The sequence below is a fragment of the Thalia democratica genome, chromosome 6 (genome assembly GCF_965202585.1).
Source record: "Thalia democratica chromosome 6, ktThaDemo2.hap1.1, whole genome shotgun sequence".
NCBI classification, from domain to species: domain Eukaryota; kingdom Metazoa; phylum Chordata; class Thaliacea; order Salpida; family Salpidae; genus Thalia; species Thalia democratica.
In genome coordinates, this window is record NC_139170.1 from 60,765,147 (window position 1) to 60,777,271 (window position 12,125).

The window sequence follows — 12,125 nt, forward strand, 5'->3', positions numbered from 1 at the left end:
TACATTAGGACCTTCATTAGCAATAAAAATCTAAAGAAGTTAAAATAATTGAACAAATTAAACTACAACCATCAGCTAAAACGTATAACATTACTTAAAGTTCGACCAAATCTATATACTTAAGTTGTTGTTAACAAAAAAATAATTTCAGTAATAAATCAAAAGTGCTTGAATAACTATTTTTTAATATTAAAATTTCAGTCAACGATGTATTTGTTTGGAAATAATTAAACATCTTTTCAAAGCATTTTTAGTCTACCGACTATAACCAAAAATTAAGATTAAAACAATGTCTAAAATACTTGGATTTCATGTGTGAATTGTTTAATTACATATGTATAACAGTTAAACTTATGAGAAATGTCTAGCAGACTAGAAAAGCTGTAAAAGGCTGCTAAAAAATTGGTTGTTAGTATGATTTTGATAAAAGGTACATAAAAACAAAAAAGGTACAAGGTACATAAAAACAAAAAAGGTGCGCCCAACGTGGGGCTCGAACCCACGACCGTTGGATTAAGAGTCCAACGCTCTACCGACTGAGCTAGCCGGGCACGTCAGAAATGTACGTGTTGAGTTTATAAAGCCTTTGTGACGATGCAATGACGTAATAATGCATTGACTCACGTCAAAAAATGGGCTCGTCCGGGATTTGAACCCGGGACCTCTCGCACCCAAAGCGAGAATCATACCCCTAGACCAACGAGCCGCTTGTAAAAATGAGGTATGTTCGGTTTATAATCATATCTGGTATCATGATGTAACAACTAGTATGTTGTGATTACGTTTTACAAAACTGTTTGTTTAACAGTATTTGAAGTTAATACAATTTAGTTAAAATGTTAATAAAGTAGTAGACGTTGTTTAAAAACGATTGTGTATATTTTCATTATTAATTGATTGGTTAATAAATATATTATATATATATACATATGGTAGTTTGTTTTTAAATTCTGTAAAGTGATGATTATCGTTTAATTTCTTGTATGTGTGTTGTCTAATGAAAACTAAAATTTACCAGATTTTTTGGTCAAGTATTTTTTGAAAGTAAAAAAAAAACTAAAACTTGCTTTCAGTGGTCGTGAGTGCATCATTTTTATACTGTGCTAGTTATTCGAATTTTGTACTTGTACTCTATTATACTTCTAATGCTATGTAATAGTAAATATAAAAAGTTTTTCTACAAGTAATTTCAAGTGTTAGGCGTTTGGGCGCACCTTTTTTGTTATGTTGACAAAATTTTATTTCTATATTTAGTCTAATATAACAGATGTAAATTGAAATGAATATTGTTACGATATCTTACTATAAAATTTCACTTACACTGGGAATCTAGTTACGTTTTTTTTTTGAAAAATCATAATGCATATGAAGTTGTTCATATGTTAAACATGAAAATTAAGAAACCTGTAAGTAGCAGTGATTGACAGAAACTAAATTACTCAAAACAAATTAATGGTTTTAACTAAAAGTTAATTCTTAAAATGCTTTATTACCGATCACTAAAAACTGTAATACGAAATTGAGATAACTAGTATTTATTTAATTCTGTAACAACAAGTCGCATAGATGCATTCTAAGAATAATGTAATAAATAATTAATTTCTAAAAACAAAAACCTGATTAACAACAATTTCCAAACAAAATTTTAGTTGGAAATTTTTGTTCTACAACCTCTATAAAGCTTAAAATTTGATAAAACTTGCTTATAACTACAAAAATTATTGTTAAGCAATTTATAAATAATAGCTTTATAAACCCTAATATGTTTTTCTCTCCACAAGTCGTTGTGGCCGAGTGGTTAAGGCGATTGACTAGAAATCAATTGGGCTCTGCCCGCGCAAGTTCGAATCCTGCCGACGACGCATTTTTATAATTTAAGTTAATCATGAAACTTTGGGTAGTTTTGTTTTAGGTTATTGTGAGATAATTGTTTCTTAAAATCAAAATTACTATTTAAAAGGTAAACAATGTGCTAAAGCATTTGCTTAACTATAGAATTCATACAATGTTTAACAAGTTTAACAAAAAAGTTTTAAAAACAACGTCATGTAAAAATAAAATTGAATAGTTCAGAAAAAAGTATCTTTGAAAATACCTTACCTAAATAATTATACAAAAAAGTTTTAAAAATACGTCAGAAATGAAAAAAAAAATAAAGCCGTTTTTGCAAAATTTTGCTACAACTAGGGAACCCATAAAAAAACCGTTGAAAATACCTACAGCTTTGTATTACAGTTTCATACGATCCTTATTTGACCTCAGTAAATTCATTATCACGTCATGACATCGTCACAAACGATTTATAAACCCAACAAGTACATTTCTAACGTGCCCGGCTAGCTCAGTCGGTAGAGCGTTGGACTCTTAATCCAACGGTCGTGGGTTCTAGCCCCACGTTGGGCGCAACTTTTTTGTAATGTTTATAAAATTAACTCTTATTGCTTTTTTAACCACAACCAACTTAAATCTGTTTTAAGGTTTATTCATTTAATAAAGATGTGGTTTAGATTTTTTTCAATGAAATTCTCCTATAAAATATTTTTGAATTGGTTTGATAAGAAAGTTACAAATATTTACTAATTAGTTTATACTATTTTTGGTTTGATTAGGGTTGCCTAAGCTTTTAAACTTACAAACTGTGCACTATGTGTTTAAAAATTGTAACAATAGTTATTTATCATTTTTAAATAAACGTGCATATACCGTTTCAAAAGTTTCGTTAAATCGTTAACGGGTAAATGGAGTTTTAGTCTACGATCGGCTTTATTGATAAATTAATCAAACTAAGAAAATTGGTAACAAAAATGCATTGTCCGGGAATCGAACCCGGGCCTTCCACGTGGCAGGCGAGAATTCTACCACTGAACCAACAATGCTTGTTATACATATGGATTATTGCGATTATAAACTTAAACTACTTGTAAAATTGACATCTATCCTCAAAGTATCTGTTTTCAAGTCCAGTTTTTGCTCAAGTTTCTGTTGTTTTGGGGTTGTATTAGAATTAAATTATGCATTATTATCCAACTTTTATAGTTATAGCACATAACTTTTGTTTAATTTTAATTTTAAAAACTAATAATAGCTGTAAACTAAATATTCGTCGAATTATTGACAGGAACCAAAAGTTAAAAAAAACTACTTTATAAATTGTGAACATGTAAAATCATTTCATATTTTTTGTACGTAATTTTTTATAAATTTCTTTTTATCTTAGTTATAAATACAATAAGATTTTCTTATGTTTATAATTTTCTTTTCTGTTAATGATTAATAGTTTACCAGCTTAGATTATAACGGATATAACTTCCATACAATTTTTTTTTATTGGTTTTAGTTGGGGCACCAATTATATATGTTAATTTTAGTTTAAACCATTAGTTGAGCCAATACTGTTTGTCAATATTTTTCTTAGTATATAATAGTTGTAAATACTATGTTTTTTACATCTAATTATACTAACATTTTTTATTTATTTCTACAATTGTATTATTTTTCTCCTTCAAAAAATATTTTTTTGTTTTATAAAAGATAGCTTCTAGTTTATTATTCACTTATTGTAAAAATATTTTATTCTGTTTTTTTATTTCAGACATGTTTTATTAGATTACACTATTATTGAACAACTTATGATACCCTTAAGCACTTTGAAATATTAAGAGTATTTGTACACACGCAACGTTAACATAGTATTACTTTATCGGATTTATTTGTTTTGTTAAAAAAAACAATTTTGAGGTAATTTACTGAATACATGATATGTACAACCACTACAGGATTAAATTTATCAATTTTAACTCAGGGTTGTAGTACAAAACAACCTTTTTTAACAAAAGCACTTATAGTTAAAAGGAACAAAAGCAATTTAAGCTAAAATTTGTACTTAAAAGCTGATATTTTACGGAACAGATGCGAATTTTAAAAGCATTATTAGTTTATAAACGCAACAATGCCCTCACTTCACAAGCATTGTTGGTTCAGTGGTAGAATTCTCGCCTGCCACGCGGGAGGCCCGGGTTCGAATCCCGGACAATGCATTTTTGTTACTAACTTTTTGACTTAAACTGTTTAGTAACTTGATGGGGTAACTATAATAAAAAATTAAATTATTTTTGCAAGGAAAAGTTTAAATATAGAGTACTTATATACTTTTAAATCGCATTTTTTGGATTCAACACATTTTGCATTGTGGTGGTTTTTAGAAAATTGGTTGGTGCCAAGGTAAAAGTTTCTTCCAATCACCAAAAATTTGCACAGGGTGTTTTTATGATACTTCCAAAGCATAATTTTTTATCCAGCCGGAAAATCAAAAGTGGCTGTAAAAATAAGCACCCTAGTATAAATACGTATATTGCTTTCATTATCAAAAACAACCAGTAACATTGTAAAAGTTTAGAATTGCCGTAAAGCTCAAGTCAGTAGTAAATAGAAATCATCTTTAAGTAAAACGCTTTGAAAAAGTAGTTATAATACCTTGTTGCTTAAAAAATCTATATGGAGAAATGAAAACTATCTTTATTTAAGACAAAAAAGATGCGCCCAACGTGGGGCTCGAACCCACGACCGTTGGATTAAGAGTCCAACGCTCTACCGACTGAGCTAGCCGGGCACGTCTGAAATGATTTTGTTGAGTTTATAAAGCCTTTGTGACGATGCTATGACGTAATAATGAATTTACTGACGTCAAAAAGGGCTCGACCGAAATTTGAACCTGAGACCCTTGCATAACATTCTCTCAGACCAACTAGTAACTAACTTTAAACAATTGCTTTCAAGGGTATACTATCAAAATCCACCCGATTATGTGAAAACCATTGAGAGCTCAATAAATAAGCGAAAAAACCATAACTGACATGCAAATGTTATTTATTACTAACTAATATACTAACTCTAGTCAAGATAAGTTGTTGTTTGAGTTTTTTATTTACCTTATATTTTAAATGATAAAATATTTAATTTGAAAGCACTTGTTAGCTGACGTAAACTCTAAACGTTGTAAAAGGCTTCCCTCCTAAATACATACTAATCAAAAGATTTCTCTTGTTATTAATAGTGTGTTATCAGAACTAAATTGATGAATATGTAAACTTTGTTATTCTCTAAGCAATTCTTACTTAAGAAAAATATACTACCCTAAAACAACACTTTACAAAGTTTTATGAACTTTTCAAAACTCTGTAACTTAATATTTAATGTAAAACTTAAAATTTTTTATTGCTAAACCAAGGCTATCTTAACTTCTAGACAAAAAGTTTAAAATAAACTTAAATTTTAACATCTTACTAATAGCTGAACTTTATTAAATTTCTTTTTCTAATATTCAAATTATCTAAATAAACTATTACAACCAGTTATGATACAAAATCATATAACAAAGGCAATTTTCAAATCATAACTTGCAAAAAAAAGTTTTTTAATAATAAAATATCCTGTCTAAAAAGTTAGTGATATAAATAGTATTGTAATTATCTTCAAATAAACATTACTAGGTATCACTATTTGTATATTAAAATATGAAAATACAACAAACTAAAAATTAATGAAAACATAGGTATAAACTAAAATTTAAACTTGGCCTTTAATTATTATATTTAATTTCTTTTTTTAAACTTAATAGTTTTAAATTTAATTTTATGGTAGTAAAATTTTATTTATTGAACTTAAATTTAAATATTCACTTTCGTATACAAATAGAATTACTATAAAAATTTTAAGTAGAAAACAAACATCATGAATGGTTATTGTTTTCATTAATTCCTCTAAAAAGTAATCAGCTAGGCAGCATTAATTTTTAATAACATGATAATAAATGTAAGCTTTTCTATTCAAAAAAATCACTATAGATTTTTTTAAATAGAAAAAACTTAATAATTTTTAAATAGAATTAAAAGAATACAAGAAAAAAAAGTTCAACGCTTTTTTTTAACTAAAATCAAATTATTGTATTTTTGATAAATTATCATTTTTAAAGCTACACTAAATAATTTGAATTTAAACACATTAAAGTTCTAATAATATGAATAATTCAGATAACAATACTGTAATAAAAATAAATTACCATAAACCACACAAAATCAAACTATTCGTGAATACAAATTTAACCATACACAGCCAACTCAGTGCTTATTGTTTTGTAAACAAGTGTGCTTAAGCTTAAGTACAATTTTAAAGCCAATTAAGTTTATGATCTAAACAAATCGTAGTCTAACAAGTCCTCGTTAGTATAGTGGTGAGTATTCCCGCCTGTCACGCGGGCGACCGGGGTTCGATTCCCCGACGGGGAGGTTTATAGATTTTAAATTTTGTTAGCTACTTTTTTCATTTAAGTATATTCTGTAATAACTTACTATTACATTAGTTTAAAATTCGATATAAAAAAATAATTAAACTTGTTCAAAAACTGTATATAAATATAAATGACTTATATACTGTTCAAGTTTATGGTTCTAGTTTAGTTAAGTTTAATTTGTATATATATATATATATATAATACATATTAATAAAACACTAAGTTTTATAATACAATTGTTTTACCAATCTATTAAACAGAATAAGCACTTTAGTTTGTTATTATAATATAGTATTTAAAAATAATCAAAATGTGCACAAAATTGAGCAAAAATTTAAGGATTGTTACGTCAAATATACGTTATCTAAATAAGTGGAAGACAATGAGAAAAGTTTATAAATTAATTTATTTTATTTTCAAATTTATACAGCTAAACTATTTCATATATGTCAGTGTAACAGCAGTTTATTTTTTTCTTTCTTACAATTTTTCGTGTTTTGATATTCTGCAAAAATAGTGAGCTAAAATTTGTTCTACAAATTTGACAAAATAAAAAATATACAATAATACTATTACATACAATCGAATGTTATTCTATAAATTTTGTCATAAGTATATTAAAAAATATTTTTATTAAATACATACTTTTACATATGTTTAAGATTTTAAAATATTTTTTTAAACGTTTGTACGGCGTTTAAAATCATGTTTGAGTTTACAAAAATAACAATTTACTACTTGGTGTGAGTTCCTATAATGATATCAGTAAAACTCTTCTATGCACTTAAAACACTGTCAATGCTCAATATTTAAACAAAATAAAAACAGTGTAATTTGACTGCATGGTCAGATTTAAGAGACTTTACAAAAGCAATTTTATCAATTAAAAATCAGAGTTAACGTTGTTGTCACATGTATAAGAAACACGTTTGAAAATTGACTACACAGATTTAGGTAACAATGGGCAACGTACGGTCTGCCAATGTTAACAAAAATTTAGTGAAATCCTGCGAAAGGTAAAACTGCAGCCCGCAAAAGCATGTAAATCTAGCGCATGAAATTCATACTATATTTTCTGAGATTCGAAATGAATAGCAAAAAAGTTCTTAGGTACAACTTATGGTAGATTTTAAACTGACACTAGATATAGTAAAAAAACTACATAGAAATAGTTTTGTCAAAACGAATTGGATAAATTTTTTTGTGAAATAAACGAAATTAAAATGCTCAGGCCCGCCAAGGACTAAATTTTTTTACATCTGGCCCTCAAACTGAAAACGTTGCTAGACTGAAGTTTACAGGTACAACAATTAATGGTCTTTTGAAAAATGTAAAATATTTCTCATGAGATAATTGTTTAGCTATTTATTAACCGTTTGAAAAAAAACTGTTGACGATCATACAAATATTTGTATTCTAATGTTTTCATTTAATTATTCTTTATTTCTATCTTTATGCGTCCTAGTTGATAATGATAGTTAAATCTGTTCAATTATTTAAACTTTTATTTATTGTTACCTTGCAGGTCTTAATGTAGTTTAACATTACAATATATTTAATAAAAACTATTTTCAAAGTTGAGTATAAAATAATTTGACACATAGATTGTCAATTAAAGTTTAAAACAGGGTCTCTATAGAGTTATGAAACAAATAATCATCTATTAAGTTATAAGAGTGGCTGTCTCAAATTAGGCCATATTAATTTACCTCATTCTATTATTGATGGCTATATCAAACAAAAGTGTTTCCGCCCGGGCTCGAACCGGGGACCTTTCGCGTGTTAGGCGAACGTGATAACCGCTACACTACGGAAACTTGTGATATGAAGCAGTATGTAGCGTTTATAAACTGATTAAGTGAGTAAGTTTGTGCTTAGAGCTTTTATGTGAAGCTTACATCGCATCTATCATGGTAAATTGTGTTTTGTTTGCATATCTGCAGAATAAAAATTAAATCAAGCATTAAAAAAACTAATTGTTTTGCAGTATTTATATATATTAGAGTGCTTATAAATACTTTGGTGACCTTTGTGTTTACAACTAATTTTTTTTTCATTTGGCAAATATCACAAAAGCACCCTGTGCAAAGTTTTAGATAATAATAAAAAACTTCCATATTAGCACCATCAAATTTTCTAAAAACTACCCATATTCAATCTGTATGGGACCAAAAAGTACGGTCTTAAAGTTTTTAGCTGGAATTTTTTTCTGTGCAAATTATTATTGAAAAACATTTTGCATGATTGAAGACAATTATTTTTCTATTAAAGCAGTTCTTGATTTTTTGAAAAAAAAACCTGAAATTTAAAACTTCCTCAAAAAATTACATAGAACCATGTTTTAATGATAATTGCAACTAGAAAAAGTTTCCCTTAAAAACTTTAAGATCTTATTATTTGAAACAGTTTTATTGAAATAACCATCAATAATAGAATGAGGTAAATTAATTTGGCCTAATTTTAGACAGCCACTCTTATAACTTAATAGATGATTATTTGTTCCATAACTCTATAGAGAGCCTGTTTTAAACTTTAATTGACAATCTATGTGTCTTAAAAGTTAATATTCAACTTTAAAAATAGTTTTTACCAAACGTATTGTAATGTTAAACTACATTAGGACCTGCAAAGTAACAATAAAAAAAAGTTTAAATAATTGAACAGAACTAACTATCCTTATCAACTACGACACATAAACATTATTTTATATCGATTATCTAAAATTGTTTAAAAGCAAATAAGCAGGTAGATAGCTTAATTTCTAAATAAAAAGTACCTGAAGAAATTTTTACTAATTAAATACAATATTTTAATAACAAAACTTAATTCAGCAATGTATTTGCTTATTTATAATGACTGTAAGTTCAAATGGTTTTCTTTTAGCAAGAACAACAATAAATTAAAAATCAAAGTTAGTATGAAAACCTTCACAAACTTTATCATGTAGAACACTTAATAACTAAAACATAGTTAGAAAAAAACGAATACAAGTGCAAAAATTTTGACTACGTATGTGTAGGAAGTAAGATTGTTATAAATTTTATTTAAGAAAAAAACTTTTCTTTAAATAATTAAAATTAATTAGCTCTTATTGCACTTAAGATAAAAAAGGTGCGCCCAACGTGGGGCTCGAACCCACGACCGTTAGATTAGGAGTCCAACGCTCTACCGACTGAGCTAGCCGGGCACGTTAGAAATGAACTTTGTTGATTTATAAAGCCTTTGTGACGGTGCTATGACGTAATAATGCATTAACTGACGTCAAAAAAGATTCGTCAAGGATTAGTAACTTAACATTAACTGTTGACGAAACTTTTGATTGTAATTAATAAAGGTAAAGATAAAAACGTTTGTACTATTTTAAATTAGGTCATAAAACATATTAAGAAAAATTTTGGTTTTGTGTAACACGAGGTAACGCATACACTTTTAACAATATGCCTGAATTATAAAGTTAACATTTGTATATTTCTTAACATAACTCCGGATAGAAAATAGACTACTAATAAAATTCTGTACTTGAAACTAAAAAAGTTTAAAAATACTTAAATTAAGATGCATTTAACCTAATACGCCCTTTTGTTACTAAATTCGACATGACTTTAAAAAGTTCAAGACAAAAAAAACTAAAACTTAAAAATAATGGATTGCTGAATTGATTAAAAAGTTCTAAGCTTGGAAACAGAATTATATATTTATTGCATTAGTTGTTTATAATATGAAGCGTATACTTTTTTTGAAGATTAGTTTTCTGAAATTTGCTTAACCGCTGATTTGTTTAGTTTCTAATTAACTTTTATTTAATGTTTAAAACAGTTAGTAAATTATTGAATTCAACATTTGTTTTTATTAACGTAACCTTGACTAAATAAATAAGGAGGCTTTTAATCTGAAGTTTGTGAAACATTCATAACTATTTCTTTATTATTTTTAAATTCTTACTTAAAATTTTTATTATTAAATAATACTTAATTGTTTATCCTAAAGAAACTTTCAGTTATTCAATATTATTAAAATTATCAATATAGTATACTAATAATAACACTTTTTTACAGTAAATTATTTAAATTAGTTATAAGAAGTAATTCTGAATCATGAACTTTTAACTTTATTGATTACTTAGCAAAAAACCATAAAATAATCTTTATGATCAAGCAATCTTAAGCTACTTGGTAATAACACATAGTATTAAGATTATCTTTGTAAATCTAATGTAGAAATACCTTGTTATTTATTTTAGTATGTTGTGTAGTATCTGTAAAAAACAACGAATTAAAACAAACAACTAAACTAAGAACTTGATTTTTATATTTATACACTACTTAATCATGGTTACAACTATGACATTTGTATAGTATAAAAGTCATTCTTAATTTAGTTGTTTGTTTTAATCCGTTGTTTTTTTATCACTAATTTACATGTTTTTGTTTTCTTGTACAGGTGTTTCAGCGCACTACATGCTTTCATCGGCAATATTTGTGTTCAATAGAAAGCAATATAAAAATAATTTAAAAAGATGTATATATATATAGAAAATAATGTGGTTAAATAAACTTCAACACTTTCCACAGAACCCACTTGAAGGGCTTTTAAATAATTTAATAAGAAATATAAATTTTTAAAAAACAGAACATACGCTTCATAAAGCTGAATGCTTTAATCTTCAGCTAGTACAGCTTGAAATAAATAGCTAAACAATGATACAACAGATATACAAAAAACAAAAAACACTATGACGTAGTTATTAAATAAGTTCAGTACAAATATTAAGTGCAGAATTAATCTTCATCCGAAAAAACAATGTCACAAATTATATTTCAATTCACAAGTTATATTTCAAACTACAATTAAGTGACTATGAAATACTTTTATAAGTTATTGTATTTCAAGAGGAAACTTTTTTATATGTCGACAAAACGGTATAAATTCACTTCTCTTATTTAAGCAACCTTCTTTTTTCAACGCATACACAACGGCCGTTGATTCTTTTAAGCACAGCCTACAAACAGGCTTATTACCATCTGCTATTGGCTGTGCTCTTTTTATCACTTCCAACGTTATTCTAAAATCAATGTTTTTGCGCTTTAGGTCACAAACATACTTTGAAAGCTCAGTCTCATTTTCATATAAATGATTAGCATATCGGAGTCTGAACTGAGTTGAGCATAAGCCAACGTAGAACTTCTTTTCAAGGTCAGAGTTAACTGTTGCCTTGTAAATAAAGTTCCCAAAACGGCAATTGCCCCCCTTTCAAATTACATTTGCAGCCACCAGAGCAATTGCATTGATTCTATATTAGCTTACTTATAAGATATACATATATATTTATATATACATTAAAACCGAAAATGTTTCAAGTTTGGTCAGGATTTGTATACCAATAATTATTAAAATAACTACAATATACCATAGCTAAACAGTATGCGAGCTTCATATAAAACTAGTCTTTAACCAGCTCACTCATTTATACAGTTCATTAACGCAATATACTGTTTGCTACCACAGGTTTCCGTAGTGTAGCGGTTATCACGTTCGCCTAACACGCGAAAGGTCCCCGGTTCGAGCCCGGGCGGAAACATTTTTGGGTGAGCTTATTATCGTTAATACCAAATGTTACATTAAAAATTATATCATGTTAAAAAGCTTTTTTAAGCACAGAGAAATATTTATTTCAATTTTGTAGTATGATTTATTCTTTATACCTCCAAAATTAAAACAATCATAAATTAACTTTAGAGTGTTAAACTTTTTATTAAAATGTTAATCAAAAGTATCGAAAATTTAGAAAGCTGTTTTGAAAATAGGTAATTGTATACTTAAAAACTAGTTGCTGGTA

At 27.2% G+C, this 12,125-nt stretch overlaps 10 non-coding genes across 10 annotated transcripts; 5 read left to right on the top strand and 5 right to left on the bottom strand.

The window, feature by feature from the left end:
* Positions 1-478: 478 nt before the first annotated feature.
* On the bottom strand, positions 479-551 carry Trnak-cuu (transfer RNA lysine (anticodon CUU)). Its single transcript has one exon. It is a non-coding gene; the product is annotated as a tRNA-Lys (tRNA).
* An 83-nt stretch (positions 552-634) lies between these two features.
* Trnap-ugg (transfer RNA proline (anticodon UGG)) lies at positions 635-706 on the bottom strand. Its single transcript has one exon. It is a non-coding gene; the product is annotated as a tRNA-Pro (tRNA).
* Positions 707-1,780: 1,074 nt separating this feature from the next.
* Positions 1,781-1,862, top strand: Trnas-aga (transfer RNA serine (anticodon AGA)). Its single transcript has one exon. It is a non-coding gene; the product is annotated as a tRNA-Ser (tRNA).
* Positions 1,863-2,330: 468 nt separating this feature from the next.
* Positions 2,331-2,403, top strand: Trnak-cuu (transfer RNA lysine (anticodon CUU)). Its single transcript has one exon. It is a non-coding gene; the product is annotated as a tRNA-Lys (tRNA).
* A 1,563-nt stretch (positions 2,404-3,966) lies between these two features.
* Positions 3,967-4,037, top strand: Trnag-gcc (transfer RNA glycine (anticodon GCC)). The gene has a single exon. It is a non-coding gene; the product is annotated as a tRNA-Gly (tRNA).
* A 499-nt stretch (positions 4,038-4,536) lies between these two features.
* Trnak-cuu (transfer RNA lysine (anticodon CUU)) lies at positions 4,537-4,609 on the bottom strand. The gene has a single exon. It is a non-coding gene; the product is annotated as a tRNA-Lys (tRNA).
* A 1,603-nt stretch (positions 4,610-6,212) lies between these two features.
* Positions 6,213-6,284, top strand: Trnad-guc (transfer RNA aspartic acid (anticodon GUC)). The gene has a single exon. It is a non-coding gene; the product is annotated as a tRNA-Asp (tRNA).
* Positions 6,285-8,033: 1,749 nt separating this feature from the next.
* Trnav-aac (transfer RNA valine (anticodon AAC)) lies at positions 8,034-8,106 on the bottom strand. The gene has a single exon. It is a non-coding gene; the product is annotated as a tRNA-Val (tRNA).
* Positions 8,107-9,403: 1,297 nt separating this feature from the next.
* Trnar-ccu (transfer RNA arginine (anticodon CCU)) lies at positions 9,404-9,476 on the bottom strand. Its single transcript has one exon. It is a non-coding gene; the product is annotated as a tRNA-Arg (tRNA).
* A 2,318-nt stretch (positions 9,477-11,794) lies between these two features.
* Trnav-aac (transfer RNA valine (anticodon AAC)) lies at positions 11,795-11,867 on the top strand. The gene has a single exon. It is a non-coding gene; the product is annotated as a tRNA-Val (tRNA).
* The last annotated feature ends 258 nt before the right edge of the window (positions 11,868-12,125 follow it).